The 19,235-nt window shown below is 42.5% G+C and overlaps 1 long non-coding RNA gene across 1 annotated transcript; it reads left to right on the forward strand.

Moving 5' to 3' along the window:
• The first annotated feature begins 612 nt into the window (after window positions 1-612).
• Window positions 613-9,682, forward strand: LOC122938036. The gene is made up of 3 exons (XR_006389966.1): window positions 613-667; window positions 9,196-9,320; window positions 9,636-9,682. It is a non-coding gene; the product is annotated as an uncharacterized LOC122938036 (long non-coding RNA).
• The last annotated feature ends 9,553 nt before the right edge of the window (window positions 9,683-19,235 follow it).

Raw genomic sequence — 19,235 nt, forward strand, 5'->3', positions numbered from 1 at the left:
AGGAGAACCTCTCTGTATATAACACATAGAAAAGGTCCGTTTGGTGTATGGGAAATAGACAGTTCACAGTGAGCAGGCTAAACCCCATGCCTGAAGAGGACCTCACCAGCAGGAGAACCTCTCTGTAGGTAACACATAGAAAAGGTCCGTCTGGTGTATGGGAAATAGACAGTTCACTGTGAGCAGGCTAAACTCGATACCTGAAGAGGACCTCCCCAGCAGGAGAACCTCTCTATATATAACACATAGAAAAGGTCCGTCTGGTGTATGGGAAATAGTTCACTGTGAGCTGGCTAAACCCCATGTCTGAAGAGGACCTCCCCACCAGGAGAACCTCTCTGTATATAACTTAGAGAGCTGGCTATTTCCCATACTGCAAAAGGACCAGGTCCGTTTGGTGTCTGGAGTTTAGACACAACCCTTCGCTCATCCCTACTCACCATGGCTGATCCCAGCCCCCTGCACTGATCACATGATGGTGACGTCACCCCCAGGTCCTTCACCACCTCTTCTCTCCACTGCTGAGCCCCGCCCCCTGCACTGATCACATGACAGTGACATCACCGCAGGTCCTTCAGCTCTGGCAGTGCAGCAGATACTGGGCAGGTCCTGGTCGGTAGTCAGGGCTCTTGTTCTCTCTGGTATCAGCCATTCCTCCAGCCTGCAGGTAAGATGAGCTGTGAGGAGACAGTGTGGTGGAGGGCTCAGACATGTCACCTCTGGAGATTCTCCTCCATTACACACAAGGAATCCTTCTCCGCTCCTCAGCTTAGTATGATGGGGGGAGTAGTAGGGGTAGTGGGGGTTGTCATCATTCGGTGCTGATTAAAAGCCAAGATTATGGGCGAGCACACTACACTTGGACTTAAATAAAATCAGATAAAATTGTGAATAAAATGTAATCACAATATAGATAAACACGTGTGTAATATATAAGATACAATGCAATAAAATACAAATACAATAGAAATAAAAGATAAATAAAATGCAATACTTGAAAAAGTCCAAAGTTCACACAGATTAAGTTCATAGGTGGAAATGGTTCCTTATTTTCACAAAGAACGCTGGGGTATGTATGTAACTGCACAGTGATAAAGTGCTCTGCAGTTACTAAACTCCAATATACGGATGGAGTAGAGTTCGCCCTCCTGTTTTCTGAGATTTCTGAGTTGTGTTATCTAATCTAAGAAAACACCTTCAATTGCTTTTCAATGGCTTTTGTCTCAAGAAAACGCGATGAGTTAAGAAATTTGAGTTAAGAGCTGGAGTGCTAACCCTGCTCCATCTGTAGAGTATATGGATAAACATACACCGAGGGATATAGCTTCGGACTCCTGCACAGTAATCAAGTGCTCTATAGTCACTGGACTCCAATACGGGCAATGTGGGTAAACAAGGTATATGACGTCTTATTTCCCATAATCTTGTGCACAGTAAGATAGATATTACAATGGTTCTAATCCCATGCCAATGACAATGTCATATATAATTTCACAGATTGGATCTTCTTACCTTCCGTTTAGTTCGTATCATACATGTGCGTCTTTTCAATCGTTGGCCGAGGGGCGCGGGACACTGCCGGCGTCTCGCTCCGCACTCCTCCAGCTCACTTACCCGAAATCTCGCGGGACTTGGAGCGATGTCTTGGTTTTGCCTGACCCACGTAATTGGCGCCCGGCACAGTGGAAGGCAGGTGTCTTTCTCAGTTATTTGATCTTAATTCTGATCATTCAAATATTTCTCTGTCTCAATATTTCAGCATGGCCATGTTATAGGTGCAGAGGTGCTTCTTTTACAGGTATACGATCCAGCCCAGACGCGTTTCGGGAACTCTCCTTCCCTTCATCAGTGGTACCGCATTACCTGTTTGTATCCGCCTTTTATATCCTTGATTAGCCCCAAATTGTGGATCGCTGGATTCACTTTATGGGGAAAGATTCATATGCATTTTTTTGCATGCGTTATCCATGCGTCCTTTTTGTGTACATGCGTTTTTTATGATATATGTTCCTTTCCTCCTTCTAGACGTCTTGTATGAACGGAATTGGTATTGCGAGTTGCATATGCAAGTTATTGGTGTTTTAGATAATAAATCTTAAACATGAAATAATACAAAGTAGTTTATAGTGCCCACTATTTAATACACACTCACCTAAAGAATTATTCGGAACACCTGTTCTATTTCTCATTAATGCGATTATCTAGTCAACCAATCACATGGCAGTTGCTTCAATGCATGTAGGGTTGTGGTCCTGGTCAAGACAATCTCCTGAACTCCAAACTGAATGTCAGAATGGGAAAGAAAGATGGGCTACAACAGCAGAAGACCCCACCGGGTACCACTTATCTCCACTACAAATAGGAAAAAGAGGCTACAATTTGCACGAGCTCACCAAAATTGGACAGTTGAAGACTGGAAAAATGTTGCCTGGTCTGATGAGTCTCGATTTCTGTTGAGACATTCAAATGGTAGAGTCCGAATTTGGCGTAAACAGAATGAGAACATGTATCCATCATGCCTTGTTACCACTGTGCAGGCTGGTGGTGGTGGTGTAATGGTGTGGGGGATGTTTTCTGGGCACACTTTAGGCCCCTTAGTGCCAATTGGCCATCGTTTAAATGCCACGGGCTACCTGAGCATTGTTTCTGACCATGTCCATCCCTTCATGACCACCATGTACCCATCCTCTGAAGGCTACTTCTAGCAGGATAATGCACCACGTCACAAAGCTCGAATCATTTCAAATTGGTTTCTTGAACATGACAATGAGTTCACTGTACTAAAATGGCCCCACAGTCACCAGATCTCAGCCCAATAGAGCATCTTTGGGATGTGGTGGAACGGGAGCTTCGTGCCCTGGATGTGCATCCCTCAAATCTCCATCAACTGCAAGATGCTATCCTATCAATATGGGCCATCATTTCTAAAGAATGCTATCAGCACCTTGTGGAATCAATGCCACGTAGAATTAAGGCAGTTCTGAAGGCAAAAGGGGTATTAGTATGGTGTTCCTAATAATTCTTTAGGTGAGTGTAGCTCCATTGGTTATCACCTAGCTCTTTAGAGATTCTATATGGGCATTTAAAATCACTTAAATAAATATACAATAAACAATACATCAATATCAACAGTGGATAAAATATGATATAACATTAGAATAAGAGTGAAACAGTACAATCCGGTATAATTTTAGATATTAGGACTTCTTTGGGTCATAGATCTTGACTTAAAAAAAATATATCATTTTAGAGGTTAGGATCAGACCCCTTGACCAGGGGAAATGTCTCTAGTGGACAATGTTGGTTTGAGTGATGTGGGGTTTTATATTGATCTTGATGGTGTTGTGTGGCTGGGGCCCCCCCCCCGCTCGAGTCCACGACGCAGTGCCGATAGACGGCCAGACTGCGGCGTGAGAGTCGAATCGGGGGCACCCAGCCTACAAGAACCCGAAAAGCTCCAGTTCGGCGTTTAGTCCCCAGCGCCAGGAAAATCAAACCGGACGGATCTTTGTTGTGTATATCTTTATAGTGTTTGGATAGACAATGTTTGTCATACCCCTTTCTTATGTTGGCTATATGTTCAGCCAGCCTGGTTTTTATAGGAAGTTTGGTTCTGCCTATGTACTGTCTCCTGCATGGACACTGGATCAGGTAGATGACGCCGGCGGTATTGCAGGTTAGGCACTCTTTAATATCCCATGTATGGGTGTTCTGTGTGGAAGAAATTGTTGTAATTTTCCTAGGTGTGGGATTGATCTTACACGCCATACATTTGCCACACTTAAAAGAGCCCTTAAGATTCATCCAGGTGCCCAAGATTGTGTTTTTACTTTTTATTATTTTTGGTGTTTTGATCGATGGGGCTATTTTTAAACCTAGATTAGGTGCTTTTGTAAATGTTAGTGACGGTGTGACTGGTAAAAGATGGCCTATCTTCTTATCACTCAAGATATGGTGCCAGTGGGTTCTAATAATTCTTTGCACTTTCTTGTGACTATCATTGAATGGGAGAATGATTCTGGTGTTTATAGCTTCACTCTCTTGTATTGTCTCAGTCCCTGGTTCCTTATTTATAAACCAGGTTTGTCTATCCAATTTCCTGGTTCTCTCTAATGCTGCCTCCACCACATTTACAGGGTATTTCTTCTCTAGAAACTGATGTTTCATTTTTGCCGCTTCCACCTCAAAATCCTGGTCATGTGTACAGTTTCTTCTGCCGAATGGAACATTAATCAGCCAGCTTGGCAGATGACAGCTCAAAAACTGTATAAAGCTATTCTTCGATGTGGGCTTGGAGAATGTGTTGCATATATATTGCTGTCCTAGTGCTTTTATTTTTAAATCCAGGAATTCGGTCTCTTCTGCAATATTCGAGGTGAACCTCAAATTTAACTGGTTTTGATTGATTTGTTTCAGAAATACTTCTAATTCATCTCTGCTCCGTTTCCAAATAAAGATGATATCGTCTATGAATCTCTGCCATAGGGCCAGATGTTATTGTGTTTGATATTATTGTGTTCCCATTCTGCCAAAAATTCATTGCCATAACTGGGGGCGAATCTGGTCCCCATGGCGGTCCCACACTTCTGCAGGCAGTAGTCACCTTCAAAATAAAAATAGTTGTGGGTCAGAATGTAGCTGATACCATCTAAAATGAAATCGATATATATGCATTATCAGTTATTCCATCTCTCTTAAATTGTTCCCTTACTGCTGATATACCCTGTTGATGGTCGATCACCGTGTACAATGACTGTACATCAAGTGTGCCCATGATCCACCCCGATTCAACTTCTAATTACTCCAATATTTGTATAATGTGGGTTGTATCTTTAATATAGGAGCCGTTTTTTCTCACCACAGGTTGTATCTGTACATCTATGTATTTAGACAGATTGGAAGATATTGATCCTATGCCTGAAACTATTAGTCGGCCAGGCGGTTTCTTCAAACATTTATGCACTTTGGGGAGACAATAGAAGACAGGTAGTCTCTTCTCCTCTGTGTCCCCAAAATAAAATCATGCTCCTGTTTGGAGATTATGGACAACTCTAGGCCTTTTCTACATAACAGTTTTAGTTCTTGATCAAAGCTATCCAATGTGTCGTTTTTCAGCTTCATATATGTTTCGATATCTGTGAGTTGTCGAAGGCACTCTTCATTATAGTCAGCTGTATTTAAAACGACCACTGCCCCCCCTTTATCCGCGGGGCATATGGTAATAGCTTTGTTTTTTTGTAGCTGTTTTATTGCATGGCATTCCTGTCTAGTCAGATTGTCCTGACACGAAAATCCTGTTTTTAATTTTCGTATGTCCACTTCCACATTTCTTTGGAAAGTGGCCATTTCCGCACTGATTTCATTCCTAGGGAATAATGTTGACTTGTTTTTCAGTGTGGGTTTACCCGATTGATCTGTAGCCGCAGTCCTCACTCACACTGGGTTCAGACCTGAGCGTTCTGAAAGGAGCGCTCTGTATGTGCGATTGTACCGGCGTTTGCAATCGCGCATACAGAGACAAGCGAACGCCCATTGTTGCGCATTCCCGAAAGTCTATGTACGGGAACGCACGACAAGACGCCCCAAAGAAGCTCATGTACTTCTTGGGGCGTCAGGCGCTTTACAGCGCGATCGTACACGCTGTAAAACGCCTAGGTGAGAACCATTCCCATAGGGAATCATTGGTTTCTCCTTGTTGAGCATTTTACAGCGAGTAGGAACGCGCTGTAAAACGCTCAGGTGTGAACCTAGCCTAATGGATTTTTTAGGAAATGTTTTTTTTTAGACATAAATTTCTAATGTATTTTTGAATCCCTATATATACAGAAAACTTGTAAAATCTTTCAGTGGGTGCAAATTTTAAACCTTTTTCTAATAATCTAGTTTGTGGGTTTGTGAAATTAACTGAACTCAAATTTATTATTGTTGTGTCATTCTTTGTCAGTGTCTCCTGTGTTGTCTTTCCCTTCCTGTGACTTCTTCTTGTCTTTTTAGTCCCTCTATGTGGTCTTGGTGATGATATTTTCGGGGATCCCTGTGATTCCTTAGGGGATATGTGGCGTGTTCTCTTCCTTGGGGATTGTGATACTGGTGATTTTCTATAGCTTGTGGTGGGTAATGATTCTTGTGCCTCAAATTGTACTGGTGTGTTGGTGATTCCCGATTGCGGGTGGGAGGTGTGTATTCTTTGTGTCTCGTCCGTGTCCTGTGATGTGCTGGGGTGTGGTCTAAAAAATGTTGGTTGGACAATTGATCATATCTATTATTAACTGTTACTGTATATTTACTTTGTATATCTTCTTCTCCTATTTCCTTATTTTTAGAGGGATTATCTTTAAATACATTTACAAACCGGATTCCAAAAAAGTTGGGACACTAAACAAATCGTGAATAAAAACTGAATGCAATGATGTGGAGATGGCAAATGTCAATATTTTATTTGTAATAGAACGTAGATGACAGATCAAACGTTTAATCCGAGTAAATGTATCATTTTAAAGGAAAAATAAGTTGATTCAAATTTTCACGGTTTCAACAAATCCCCAAAAAGTTGGGACAAGTAGCAATAAGAGGCTGGAAAAAGTACATTTGAGCATAACGAAGAGCTGGAAGACCAATTAACACTAATTAGGTCAATTGGCAACATGATTGGGTATAAAAAGAGCTTCTCAGAGTGGCAGTGTCTCTCAGAAGCCAAGATGGGTAGAGGATCACCAATTCCCACAATGTTGCTCAGAAAGATAGTGGAGCAATATCAGAAAGGTGTTACCCAGCTAAAAATTGCAAAGACTTTGCATCTATCATCATCAACTGTGCATAACATCATCCAAAGATTCAGAGAATCTGGAACAATCTCTGTGCGTAAGGGTCAAGGCCGTAAAACCATACTGGATGCCCCTGATCTCCGGGCCCTTAAACGACACTGCACCACAAACAGGAATGCTACTGTAAAGGAAATCACAGAATGGGCTCAGGAATACTTCCAGAAACCATTGTCAGTGAACACAATCCACCGTGCCATCCGCCGTTGCCAGCTAAAACTCTACAGTGCAAAGAAGAAGCCATTTCTAAGCAAGATCCAAAAGCTCAGGCGTTTTCACTGGGCCAGGGATCATTTAAAATGGGGTGTGGCAAAATGGAAGACTGTTCTGTGGTCAGACGAGTCACGATTCAAAGTTCTTTTTGGAAATCTTGGACGCCATGTCATCCGGACCAAAGAGGACAAGGACAACCCAAGTTGTTATCAACGCTCAGTTCAGAAGCCTGCATCTCTGAGGGTATGGGGTTGCATGAGTGCGTGTGGCATGGGCAGCTTACATGTCTGGAAAGGCACCATCAATGCAGAAAAATATATTCATGTTCTAGAACAACATCTGCTCCCATCCAGACGTCATCTCTTTCAGGGAAGACCCTGCATTTTTCAACAAGATAATGCCAGACTACATTCTGCATCAATCACAACATCATGGCTGCATAGGAGAAGGATCCGGGTACTGAAATGGCCGGTCTGCAGCCCAGATCTTTCACCTATAGAGAATATTTGGTGCATCATAAAGAGGAAGGTGCAACAAAGAAGGCCCAAGACGATTGAACAGTTAGAGGCCTGTATTAGACAAGAATGGGAGAGCATTCCTATTTCTAAACTTGAGAAACTGGTCTCCTCGGTCCCCAGACATCTGTTGAGTGTTGTAAGAAGAAGGGGAGATGCCACACAGTGGTGAAAATGGCCTTGTCCCAACTTTTTGGGGATTGGTTGACACCATGAAATTCTGATTCAACATATTTTTCCCTTAAAATGGTAAATTTTCTCAGTTTAAACTTTTGTTCCGTGATTTATGTTCTATTCTGAATAAAATATTAGAAGTTGGCACCTCCACATCATTGCATTCAGTTTTTATTCATGATTTGTATAGTGTCCCAACTTTTTTGGAATCCGGTTTGTATGTTCTCGCGGGTGTCTTCTATCTGATAGTTTTTCTGGGAATTTGTGTGTTTTCTCCCTTTTTTATTTATTATATCACTTTCTATTCTATCTAATCCTTTACATAATCTCTCCTGCCAATTCTCAAATTCTTCATTTTTGGATAGTTTGTCTATTTGTTCTTTTAGTTTTGTTATCTTATTATTGAGATCACCCAACATCTCAGTTCTTCTTTTAATAATTAATTTAATCAGTGACACTGAATGTGCAAACAATAGTGCATTCCATTCTTCTTCAAATTCGTCACTGAGTAAATCTTGTGCTGGGATTTTGTTCAGTAGGAGACCTTTGGGTATTTCATCATTTTCCAAATATTGTTGGAGGGACCTGATCTCCCAGTGTTGTTTTAATTGTTTTTGTAGGAGTCCCTCTAATTCACGAAAAATATCAGTCATATCTCTATCTCCTGATTGTACATTTTTAGTATCGTTAAATTTGTAAGTTTCAGCTCTTATTCTTTTGGTTTCTAGATGGTGCCAAATGTCCATAAAGCCGTCTAGAGGAACTCACTCAAAAGGGTGATTGCAATGCAGAAATTTAGCTCAGGGCGGTGGCTCACTCTAGGCGGAATCCTGGAATAGGTGCTGCTAACCCAAAAATAAAGGGACACCCACCCTCTGATAATAGATAGTTGATTAAAAGCCAAGATTATGGGCGAGCACACTACACTTGGACTTAAATAAAATCAGATAAAATTGTGAATAAAATTTAATTAAATCACAATATAGATAAACACGTGTGTAATATATAAGATACAATGCAATAAAATACAAATACAATAGAAATAAAAGATAAATAAAATGCAATACTTGAAAAAGTCCAAAGTTCACACAGATTAAGTTCATAGGTGGAAATGGTTCCTTATTTTCACAAAGAACGCTGGGGTATGAAAGTAACTGCACAGTGATAAAGTGCTCTGCAGTTACTAAACTCATTCGGTGCTGGATGAGAGAATCTGCTCCGTATGAATGAGAAAAACACTGCCAGGAGCTTAGATACACACTGCACTGCCAGGAGCTTAGATACACACTGCACTGCCAGGAGCTTAGATACACACTGCACTGCCAGGAGCTTAGATACACCCGGAGCTCAGGGGTTTCCCGTCAGTGCAGCTTTATGAGGGTCTGAGTTTTGCGGGATGAGTTGTACTTTTTCTCGGCCTCATTATCAGGGACATGGGACTCACTGATTAACCTTTATTCCTTTTTTTGGAGGGAGGGTGAAGAAAACCAGCAATACGAGCCTTGTCCTGAATGAGCCACCAAGGATGGACAGGAAGGAGATCAGCAGAAGACTATTAGACCTCACCTTGGAGATCATCTCCCTGCTGAGCGGAGAGGTAAACTTTTCTAGATTTCTCTCCTCTTTATTGTATTCTGTAACAAGTCAGACATCGGAAAGGAGAATCCATCATAGGAAGTGATAGGAAGAGTCCAGGGTCCTGGAGAATGGCCTCCAGACCTTCCAAGTGATGGAGAACCTGAAGATCAGCCCCCAATATGGTGAGTGATGTATCATGTGACCAGTGACCAATAGTCATGTTGTAGGAGCCATGAGAAGGTAAGTAGGCACGTTGTACCCAGGAGGAAAGGGCCGGAGGAGAGCACATGGCCCCTGAAGGGTTTATTCCCTAAGTGTCTCTCTCCATCCACAGGAGTACACAATAGTGAAGAAGACATCGGGGGACTGTGTGACTCCCATCATCCATCTCCAGGAGTCAGGAGGGTGGAGCAGGACCCCTCACCCCATCACAGAGCCTCCCCCTCACCCCCTGATACATGAGCAGAAGATCCTAGAACTCACCCACAAGATGATGGAGCTGCTGACTGGAGAGGTGACACTGCTGGGAATGCTGGGAAATTCTCCAGTTACAGCACTGGAGGGGTCTGGGTGATGACGGTGTCATTGTGTTGTCAGGTTCCTATAAGGTGTCAGGATGTCGCTGTCTATTTTTCCATGGAGGAGTGGGAGTATATAGAAGGACACAAGGATCTGTACAAGGAGGCCATGATGGAGGAGCACCAGCCTCTTATATCACAAGGTAAGAGCCGTCATGTGCACTGTATACACGTGTGTGCAGTGACATGTAATGGAGGAGCACCAGCCTCTTATATCACAAGGTAAGACCCGTCATGTGCAGTGTATACACGTGTGTGCAGTGACATGTAATGGAGGAGCACCAGCCTCTTATATCACAAGGTAAGAGCCGTCATGTGCAGTGTATACACGTGTGTGCAGTGACATGTAATGGAGGAGCACCAGCCTCTTATATCACAAGGTAAGAGCCGTCATGTGCAGTGTATACACGTGTGTGCAGTGACATGTAATGGAGGAGCACCAGCCTCTTATATCACAAGGTAAGAGCCGTCATGTGCAGTGTATACACGTGTGTGCAGTGACATGTAATGGAGGAGCACCAGCCTCTTATATCACAAGGTAAGAGCCGTCATGTGCAGTGTATACACGTGTGTGCAGTGACATGTAATGGAGGAGCACCAGCCTCTTATATCACAAGGTAAGAGCCGTCATGTGCAGTGTGTACACGTGTGTGCAGTGACATGTAATGGAGGAGCACCAGCCTCTTGTATCACAAGGTAAGAGCCGCCATGTGCAGTGTGTACACGTGTGTGCAGTGACATGTAATGGAGGAGCACCAGCCTCTTATATCACAAGGTAAGAGCCGTCATGTGCAGTGTATACACGTGTGTGCAGTGACATGTAATGGAGGAGCACCAGCCTCTTATATCACAAGGTAAGAGCCGTCATGTGCAGTGTATACACGTGTGTGCAGTGACATGTAATGGAGGAGCACCAGCCTCTTATATCACAAGGTAAGACCCGTCATGTGCAGTGTATACACGTGTGTGCAGTGACATGTAATGGAGGAGCACCAGCCTCTTATATCACAAGGTAAGAGCCGTCATGTGCAGTGTATACACGTCTGTGCAGTGACATGTAATGGAGGAGCACCAGCCTCTTATATCACAAGGTAAGAGCCGTCATGTGCAGTGTGTACACGTGTGTGCAGTAGGGTTGTTGCGATACCACAATTTTGATTCGATTTCAATACCATAAAAAGTATTGCGATACTCTATAGCATTCGATACCACGTGAAAAAACACCAAAAAAGCCACGTGCATTCTGCATTTTAAAAATTGACGAATCGCGCAGTTTTTTTTTCTGTTCCGGTGTTCACCGCATAGGAGATTTTTTTATATTTTAATAGTTTTGACTTTTCGGAAGTGGCAATATGTGATATGTTTATTTATTGTTTATATACACTCACCTAAAGAATTATTAGGAACACTATACTAATACGATGTTGGACCCCCTTTTGCCTTCAGAACTGCCTTAATTCTACGTGGCATTGATTCAACAAGGTGCTGATAGCATTCTTTAGAAATGTTGGCCCATATTGATAGGATAGCATCTTGCAGTTGATGGAGATTTGAGGGATGCACATCCAGGGAACGAAGCTCCCGTTCCACCACATCCCAAAGATGCTCTATTGGGTTGAGATCTGGTGACTGTGGGGCCATTTTAGTACAGTGAACTCATTGTCATGTTCAAGAAACCAATTTTTTCAGTCTTCAACAGTCCAATTGTGGTGAGCTTGTGCAAATTAGCCTCTTTTTCCTATTTGTAGTGGAGATGAGTGGTACCCGGTGGGGTCTTCTGCTGTTGTAGCCCATCCGCCTCAAGGTTGTGCGTGTTGTGGCTTCACAAATGCTTTGCTGCATACCTCGGTTGTAATGAGTGGTTATTTCAGTCAACGTTGCTCTTCTATCAGCTTGAATCAGTCGGCCCATTCTCCTCTGACCTCTAGCATCAACAAGGCATTTTCGCCCACAGGACTGCCGCATACTGGATGTTTTTCCCTTTTCACACCATTCTTTGTAAACCCTAGAAATGGTTGTGCGTGAAAATCCCAGTAACTGAGCAGATTGTGAAATACTCAGACCGGCCCGTCTGGCACCAACAACCATGCCACGCTCAAAATTGCTTAAATCACCTTTCTTTCCCATTCTGACATTCAGTTTGGAGTTCAGGAGATTGTCTTGACCAGGACCACAACCCTACATGCATCGAAGCAACTGCCATGTGATTGGTTGACTAGATAATCGCATTAATGAGAAATAGAATAGGTGTTCCTAATAATTATTTAGGTGAGTGTATGTTATATGTAAAATTGGGAAAGAGGGTGATTGATACTTAACATAGTTGTTTTTTGTTAGTTTTTTTACTTTTTATTTAATAACTATTTCCCCCCTTAGGGGCTAGAACCTGGGATCTTTTAATCCCCTGTCTATTCTCCCTGATCTTTATTAGGGTGAATAGGACCTCACACTGTCCCTGCTGCCCTAGGCATAGTACACACAGCAGCAGGGAGGTTACCATGGTAGCCCTGGCTGCCATGGTAACCGATCGGAGCCCCAGGATTACACTTGCTACCATTGAGAAGGGGAGGGGATGCTTAGGGCTCCAGACTAAAAAAAATATTAAGGAGCCATTGTCTCCTAACCTGAAAAATTTAGGAGCCAAATTTAAAATACATATAATTACGGTATAATGTTAAAAAAAACACACGTCTTACCTAGGGTTGTCACGATACCAACATTTTTACTCAATTCGATACCATAAAAAAGTACTGCGATACTCGATACCACGTTAAAAAAATAAAACACCAAAAAAGCCACATGCAGATTTTATGGAACGTCTGGACCATAACAGAACAGTCCTACACTGCTGGGCCTCCGATTGGAACTGCCACCAATGATTATAATACTTGGGGTTTGGGGGGGGGGGATTTGGTGCACTGTGCCACCAATAAATATAGTTTGTGCTTAATACAAACGCAGGCTGTGCTGCGGGTGACGGCCATATCCCATACCCGGCACCCAGCTTCTATGACTGCACGCTGCGATCCGCCGCTATTAACCCCTCTGGGTGCCGGGTATGGGATATGGCCGCCACCCGCAGGACTGTCCAGAGGAGAAGGTCCCAGAGAATCCTCAGGTAGATGGAGCTGAGCCCTATACACATCTATATAGGGGGTCCTGCAGTCATAGAGGGGTCATAGATTGTGGGGGTCTCTTATTTAGATTTCCCTTCAGAGCAGGAGGAGAATCTGATCACCTGCTGCTGCGCTGCTCTTTGATTGGAGATGTCCCCATCACATCATGGAGTGTTCTCCTTATCCAGCTGACGGCGATCTCTGATCAGGTTCTTCTGATTCTGACTTGCTAATTACCCTCCCCTTTCACTTTGAGCTGTGACTCCCCTTTTCGAGCGGCGGTCACTTGACATATAGATTCAACCTTTCAACTCTGTGGGAAGACATCTTGTCTGAAGATCATGTGATTTCCCTTCTTTGTTGCCCCGCCCCCTTACAGCATGCCAGTTATTTCTTTATAGGAGCAGACCAAAGATCAAGCCCACCTACAGGTACATCAATGGGAAGAAAAAAAGCTATGGTCATTGGAATGCAAAAGCACCAAAATGACTTACTATTTTTTCCATAACATTTTTTGTATTGTGCAAAAGTGCAAAAACATGGAAAATATTCTACATATATGACCTCTCCATATGTGTACTGTGCTGCAGAATAAAATTTATATGGTGTACTTACTTTTAAAAAAAAAAAAACTGCTTAAAAAACCAATGGGGAATTTCAGTTTACCCCCCCCCCCCCTCAAAAATGAAAAAAGGCCTAAACAATAAATGACATGTACCTCAAAATGGTGCTATTAACCCTTTAAGGATAAAGCTTATTTCAACCCAAAGGATGCAGCCCCATTTTCAAAATCTGACTTGTGTCACTTTATTGTACAAACCGGATTCCCAAAAAGTTGGGACACTATACAAATCGTGAATAAAAACTGAATGCAATGATGTGGAGGCGCCAACTTCTAATATTTTATTCAGAATAGAACATAAATCACAGAACAAAAGTTTAAACTGAGAAAATGTACCATTTTAAGGGAAAAATATGTTGAATCAGAATTTCATGGTGTCAACAAATCCCCAAAAAGTTGGGACAAGGCCATTTTCACCACTGTGTGGCATCTCCCCTTCTTCTTATAACTCTCAACAGACGTCTGGGGACCGAGGAGACCAGTTTCTCAAGTTTAGAAATAGGAATGCTCTCCCATTCTTGTCTAATACAGGCCTCTAACTGTTCAGTCGTCTTGGGCCTTCTTTGTTGCACCTTCCTCTTTATGATGCGCCAAATGTTCTCTATAGGTGAAAGATCTGGACTGCAGACTGGCCATTTCAGTACCCGGATCCTTCTCCTACGCAGCCATGATGTTGTGATTGATGCAGAATGTGGTCTGGTATGGGTCTTCCCTGAAAGAGATGACGTCTGGATGGGAGCATATGTTGTTCTAGAACCTGAATATATTTTTCTGCATTGATGGTGCCTTTCCAGACATGCAAGCTGCCCATGCCACACGCACTCATGCAACCCCATACCATCAGAGATGCAGGCTTCTGAACTGAGCGTTGATAACAACTTGGGTTGTCCTTGTCCTCTTTGGTCCGGATGACATGGTGTCCCAGATTTCCAAAAAGAACTTCGAATCGTGACTCGTCTGACCACAGAACAGTCTTCCATTTTGCCACACTCCATTTTAAATGATCCCTGGCCCAGTGAAAACGCCTGAGCTTGTGGATCTTGCTTAGAAATGGCTTCTTCTTTGCACTGTAGAGTTTCAGCTGGCAACGGCGGATGGCACGGTGGATTGTGTTCACCGACAATGGTTTCTGGAAGTATTCCTGAGCCCATTCTGTGATATCCTTTACAGTAGCATTCCTGTTTGTGGTGCAGTGTCGTTTAAGGGCCCGGAGATCACGGGCATCCAGTATGGTTTTACGGCCTTGACCCTTACGCACAGAGATTGTTCCAGATTCTCTGAATCTTCGGATGATGTTATGCACAGTTGATGATGATAGATGCAAAGTCTTTGCAATTTTTAGCTGGGTAACACCTTTCTGATATTGCTCCACTATCTTTCTGCGCAACATTGTGGGAATTGGTGATCCTCTACCCATCTTGGCTTCTGAGAGACACTGCCACTCTGAGAAGCTCTTTTTATACCCAATCATGTTGCCAATTGCTAATTAGTGTTAATTGGTCTTCCAGCTCTTCGTTATGCTCAAATTTACTTTTTCTAGCCTCTTATTGCTACTTGTCCCAACTTTTTGGGGATTTGTTGACACCGTGAAAATTTGAATCAACGTATTTTTCCTTTAAAATGATACATTTACTCGGATTAAACGTTTGTCATCTACGTTCTATTACAAATAAAATATTGACATTTGCCATCTCCACATCATTGCATTCAGTTTTTATTCACAATTTGTTTAGTGTCCCAACTTTTTGGGAATCCGGTTTGTAAATATAATGTAGCTTTATTCAATGATTAAAATAAATTAACATCCAATTAAAATAATAATACACAGTGGTGTATGACATAAATGGAAGCAACAGCCTAAGCAGGGAACAATCAAGGTTGGAATAACCAATTGGATATATTGATAATATAAATAGCACAAAACTCCACTGAAAGTTAATTAGCAGCTACTAAAATAAAGTGCAAGTGCCTATAGTACCTTTAAATATAAATAATATTAGTAAAGCAGCCCACCAAAGGTATGCCAACACAAATCAAATAATAAATACCAACCAAGAGGAATCATTTTTTTGTTACCAAAATCAAGAGTAGATTAAAAATGGATGACTGGTACTTGTAGTTCCTGCTGGATCAGTTTCCAGCCTAATAGGAACAGTATAGGTTTGTCTACTCTGTAGTTTTTTCAATTCCAATTTTTATCTTCACAGAAAATCCCAGTAAAAATTGTGATGGAAATGTTATATACTTGCTAAATTCTAAAGCAGAAGATGAGGATACCATGCAGCGTTCTTCAGGAGAAACTCTCATTACCCTTAATGTACATCCTGGACTTCACAGTACAGATGTATCTTATAATCTCCCTAAACATGAGGAACCTCAAGGGGGTAAAAGATTTAAGTGTGGTGAAGAGTTCAGTAAAAGATCAAGACTTTCTACACATAGAAGAATTCTCACAGGGGAAAAGCCATACTGCTGTGCAGAATGTGGGAAGCACTTCACAAAGAAATCAAATCTTGTTACACATGAGCGAATTCACACAGGAGAGAAGCAATATTCATGTTCAGAATGTGGGAAATGTTTTGCAAAGAAATTACATCTTGTTACACATAAAATAAGTCACACAGGAGAGAAGCCTTACTCCTGTTCAGAATGTTTTAAGTGCTTCTCAACAAAATCAAGTCTTGTTAGACATGGGAAAATTCACAAAGCAGAGAAGCCATACTCCTGCTCAGAAAGTGGTGAATTGTTTACAAAGAAATCAAAACTTGGGAGAGATGAGAAAAATCACACAGGAGAGAAACCATATTCATGTTCAGAATGTGGGAAATGTTTTACATGGAAATCAGATCTTGTTAGACATGAGAGACGTCACACAGGAGAAAAAACGTTTTTATGTTCAGAATGTGGGAAATGTTTTATAGATAAATCAAATCTTGTTATACATTGGAAAACTCACACAGGAGAGAAGCCACATTCATGTCCAGAATGTGGGAAATGTTTTACAAAAAAATCATATGTTGTTGAACATGTGAGAAGTCACACAGGAGAGAAGCCATATTCGTGCTCAGAATGTGAGAAATGTTTTCCTACTAAAACCAAACTTGGGTATCATCAGAGATGTCACACAGGAGAGAAGCCATTTTCGTGCTCAGAATGCGGGAAATGTTTTACAAAAAAATCATATGTTGTTGAACATGTGAGAATTCACACAGGAGAGAAGCCATATTCGTGCTCAGAATGTGAGAAATGTTTTCTTACTAAAACCAAACTTAAGTATCATCAGAGATGTCACACAGGAGAGAAGCCATTTTCGTGCTCAGAATGCGGCAAATGTTTAACTACTAAAACCAAACTTAGGTATCATCAGAGATGTCACACAGGAGAGAAGACATTTTGATGTTATATCGTTTCAAAAGGTATTTATTTGGTTTTAAAGCAAGGAGTGACTGCAACATACTGCCAGTGTACCCCATGTTTTATAGATTGAAAATGTTTTGTAAGGAAAACAAATTCTATAACTCATCAGCTCAGAAGAAACCTTATTACTTTTTTTGGAATATAGGAAATACTATAAGAGCAAAAAGAAATGTTAACCCCAGTTATTCACAGACAGGAAAGTAACTGGGGCTACATATTAACGTGTGTTCCGCAACAGCAAATCTCAGAATAGTAGCACAACGTGTCTACAGCTTACCAAATCAGCCCAAAATCTGCCAAATTGCAAAAATGTTGCAGTCAAGTTGCAAGCTACGTGACTTGTATTGTGTTCCACAACTGCCTGTGACCTGTAACCACATATCCAAGTGTTGGATTTACTGTCGTGGGATATAGTGTGTCACATTGTGACCTATTGACATTGTGATTTTCACATAACATGTTACTGTGTAGCTCCAGCCTAAAAGTTAATACAAATATTTATTTTTGGGGATTTGTTATCCTGGATCTGCCAAACAACCAAATTCTATTTTTTTTAAACTGTAACCAAGATCTACAGAGGAAAAGTATTGTGGATACAAGGAAGAGAAGAAGAGCCTTGTTTACTTCCAGAGCAGTGATGATATATTGTCCCCATGAACCTTTGCTTCTTCTCACTGTATTCACACCTCCACCCACACTGCGGGAGAGTCCAGAGTGACATAGGGAAAAAGTAACAACGCTCCATGTAATAGTTTTATAATGTATGTGGACATATTAATATTTCATCTTCATTCAAACAGTATTTAAAGATAAAATAAAATCTTCTATTTGCTCCACGACATCATCACCATTGTCACTGACAGACATTGTCTTTTTGGCTCATATATTTTTTCCTAGCGCTGTGACCTTCATTGCTCCTACAGGCTAACCCTCCTGTGCGGAGATGGCATGATGACTATATCACTGATTTATCTGACCGTGTGATCTGTGATAACTAACACCATATGTACACTCCTGCGGTTTATTAGTAAACCTATCTAGATTCTGGAGCTGAGGGATATATGGGTGGTGCTTCCTGCTTTATTACCCGCAGAGCATGAATGGAGACATACTGATGAATTATTAGTATTTCTCGCTCGTATCATTGGGGAACACAGGACCGTGGGTATAGCTGCTGTTGCCACTAGGAGGCGACACTAGGCTGAAAAGTGTTAGCTCCTCGTCTGACGGCTATACCCCCTCCAGCCTGGAGAGAGCATATCATTTTTTAGCTTAGTGTCGTAGGAGGCAGACCTCCCTGCATGCAGGGCGGCTTCCTTTTGTTATTTTTTCCTTTGGTATGGGAAACAGAGTCGCCTAGCCTCTGAAGAAAAGGTGCTGTATTCCTTTTATGGTGGATTGTGTAGCTAAGTGGTCCACTCCTCCTAAGGTGCATCCTCTGGTCGCATGTCTTGCCAAACATACCGCCATTCCTGTGGCCAATGGCTCATCCCTCCAAGACCCCATAGATCGCCGTATGGAGTCTTTTGCTAAGTCTGCTTTCGTAGCAAGTGGCTCAGAACTTCGGCCCATTTTTGCTTCCGCCTGGGTAGCTAAGGCGGTCTCAGAATGGGCACTCCGGTTAAATCAGGACTAGGCGGTGGACCTCCCTCTGGCTGAGCTTCAATCTTTGGCCCTGCAAATCTCACAGGCGGGGAAGTATCTCTGTGAGGCTTCCCTGGATGTGGTTGCTCTAGTTGCCCACTCATCGGCTCTCACTGTAGCCTTACGGCGCGAACTGTGGCTTAAGGATTGGACAGCGGATTCATCGTCAAAGCTTCCCTGGCAGGCCTCCCTTTTTCCGGCTCCCGATTATTCGGGGCCTGATTGGACGAAATTATCTCAGAGGCCACGGGTGGCAAAAGTACCCACCTCCCGCAGGGCAGATCAAAACGCGCGTTTTGCGCTACACCCTCAAATGTCCTGGCTCATTCCTTTCACCGCTTCTCAGGTACACGACCTGCAGCAGGAGCCCCTTCCAAGTCCTCCACGCAAGACCAGCGGAAGAAGCCATTCTTTCGGCCTCAACCAGCCTGGCGCCTGCGAGCACAGCCCGGTCAACAAGCAGTCCTCCGCATGAAGGAGCGCCCCCACCCTCATGGGTGGGGGGTCGGCTCCTCCTTTTTCAGGACATTTGGCGGGCCCACATTTCAGAAGCGTGG

Source organism: Bufo gargarizans, chromosome 1 (assembly GCF_014858855.1).
Source record: "Bufo gargarizans isolate SCDJY-AF-19 chromosome 1, ASM1485885v1, whole genome shotgun sequence".
In the NCBI taxonomy this organism is placed as follows: Eukaryota; Metazoa; Chordata; class Amphibia; order Anura; family Bufonidae; genus Bufo; species Bufo gargarizans.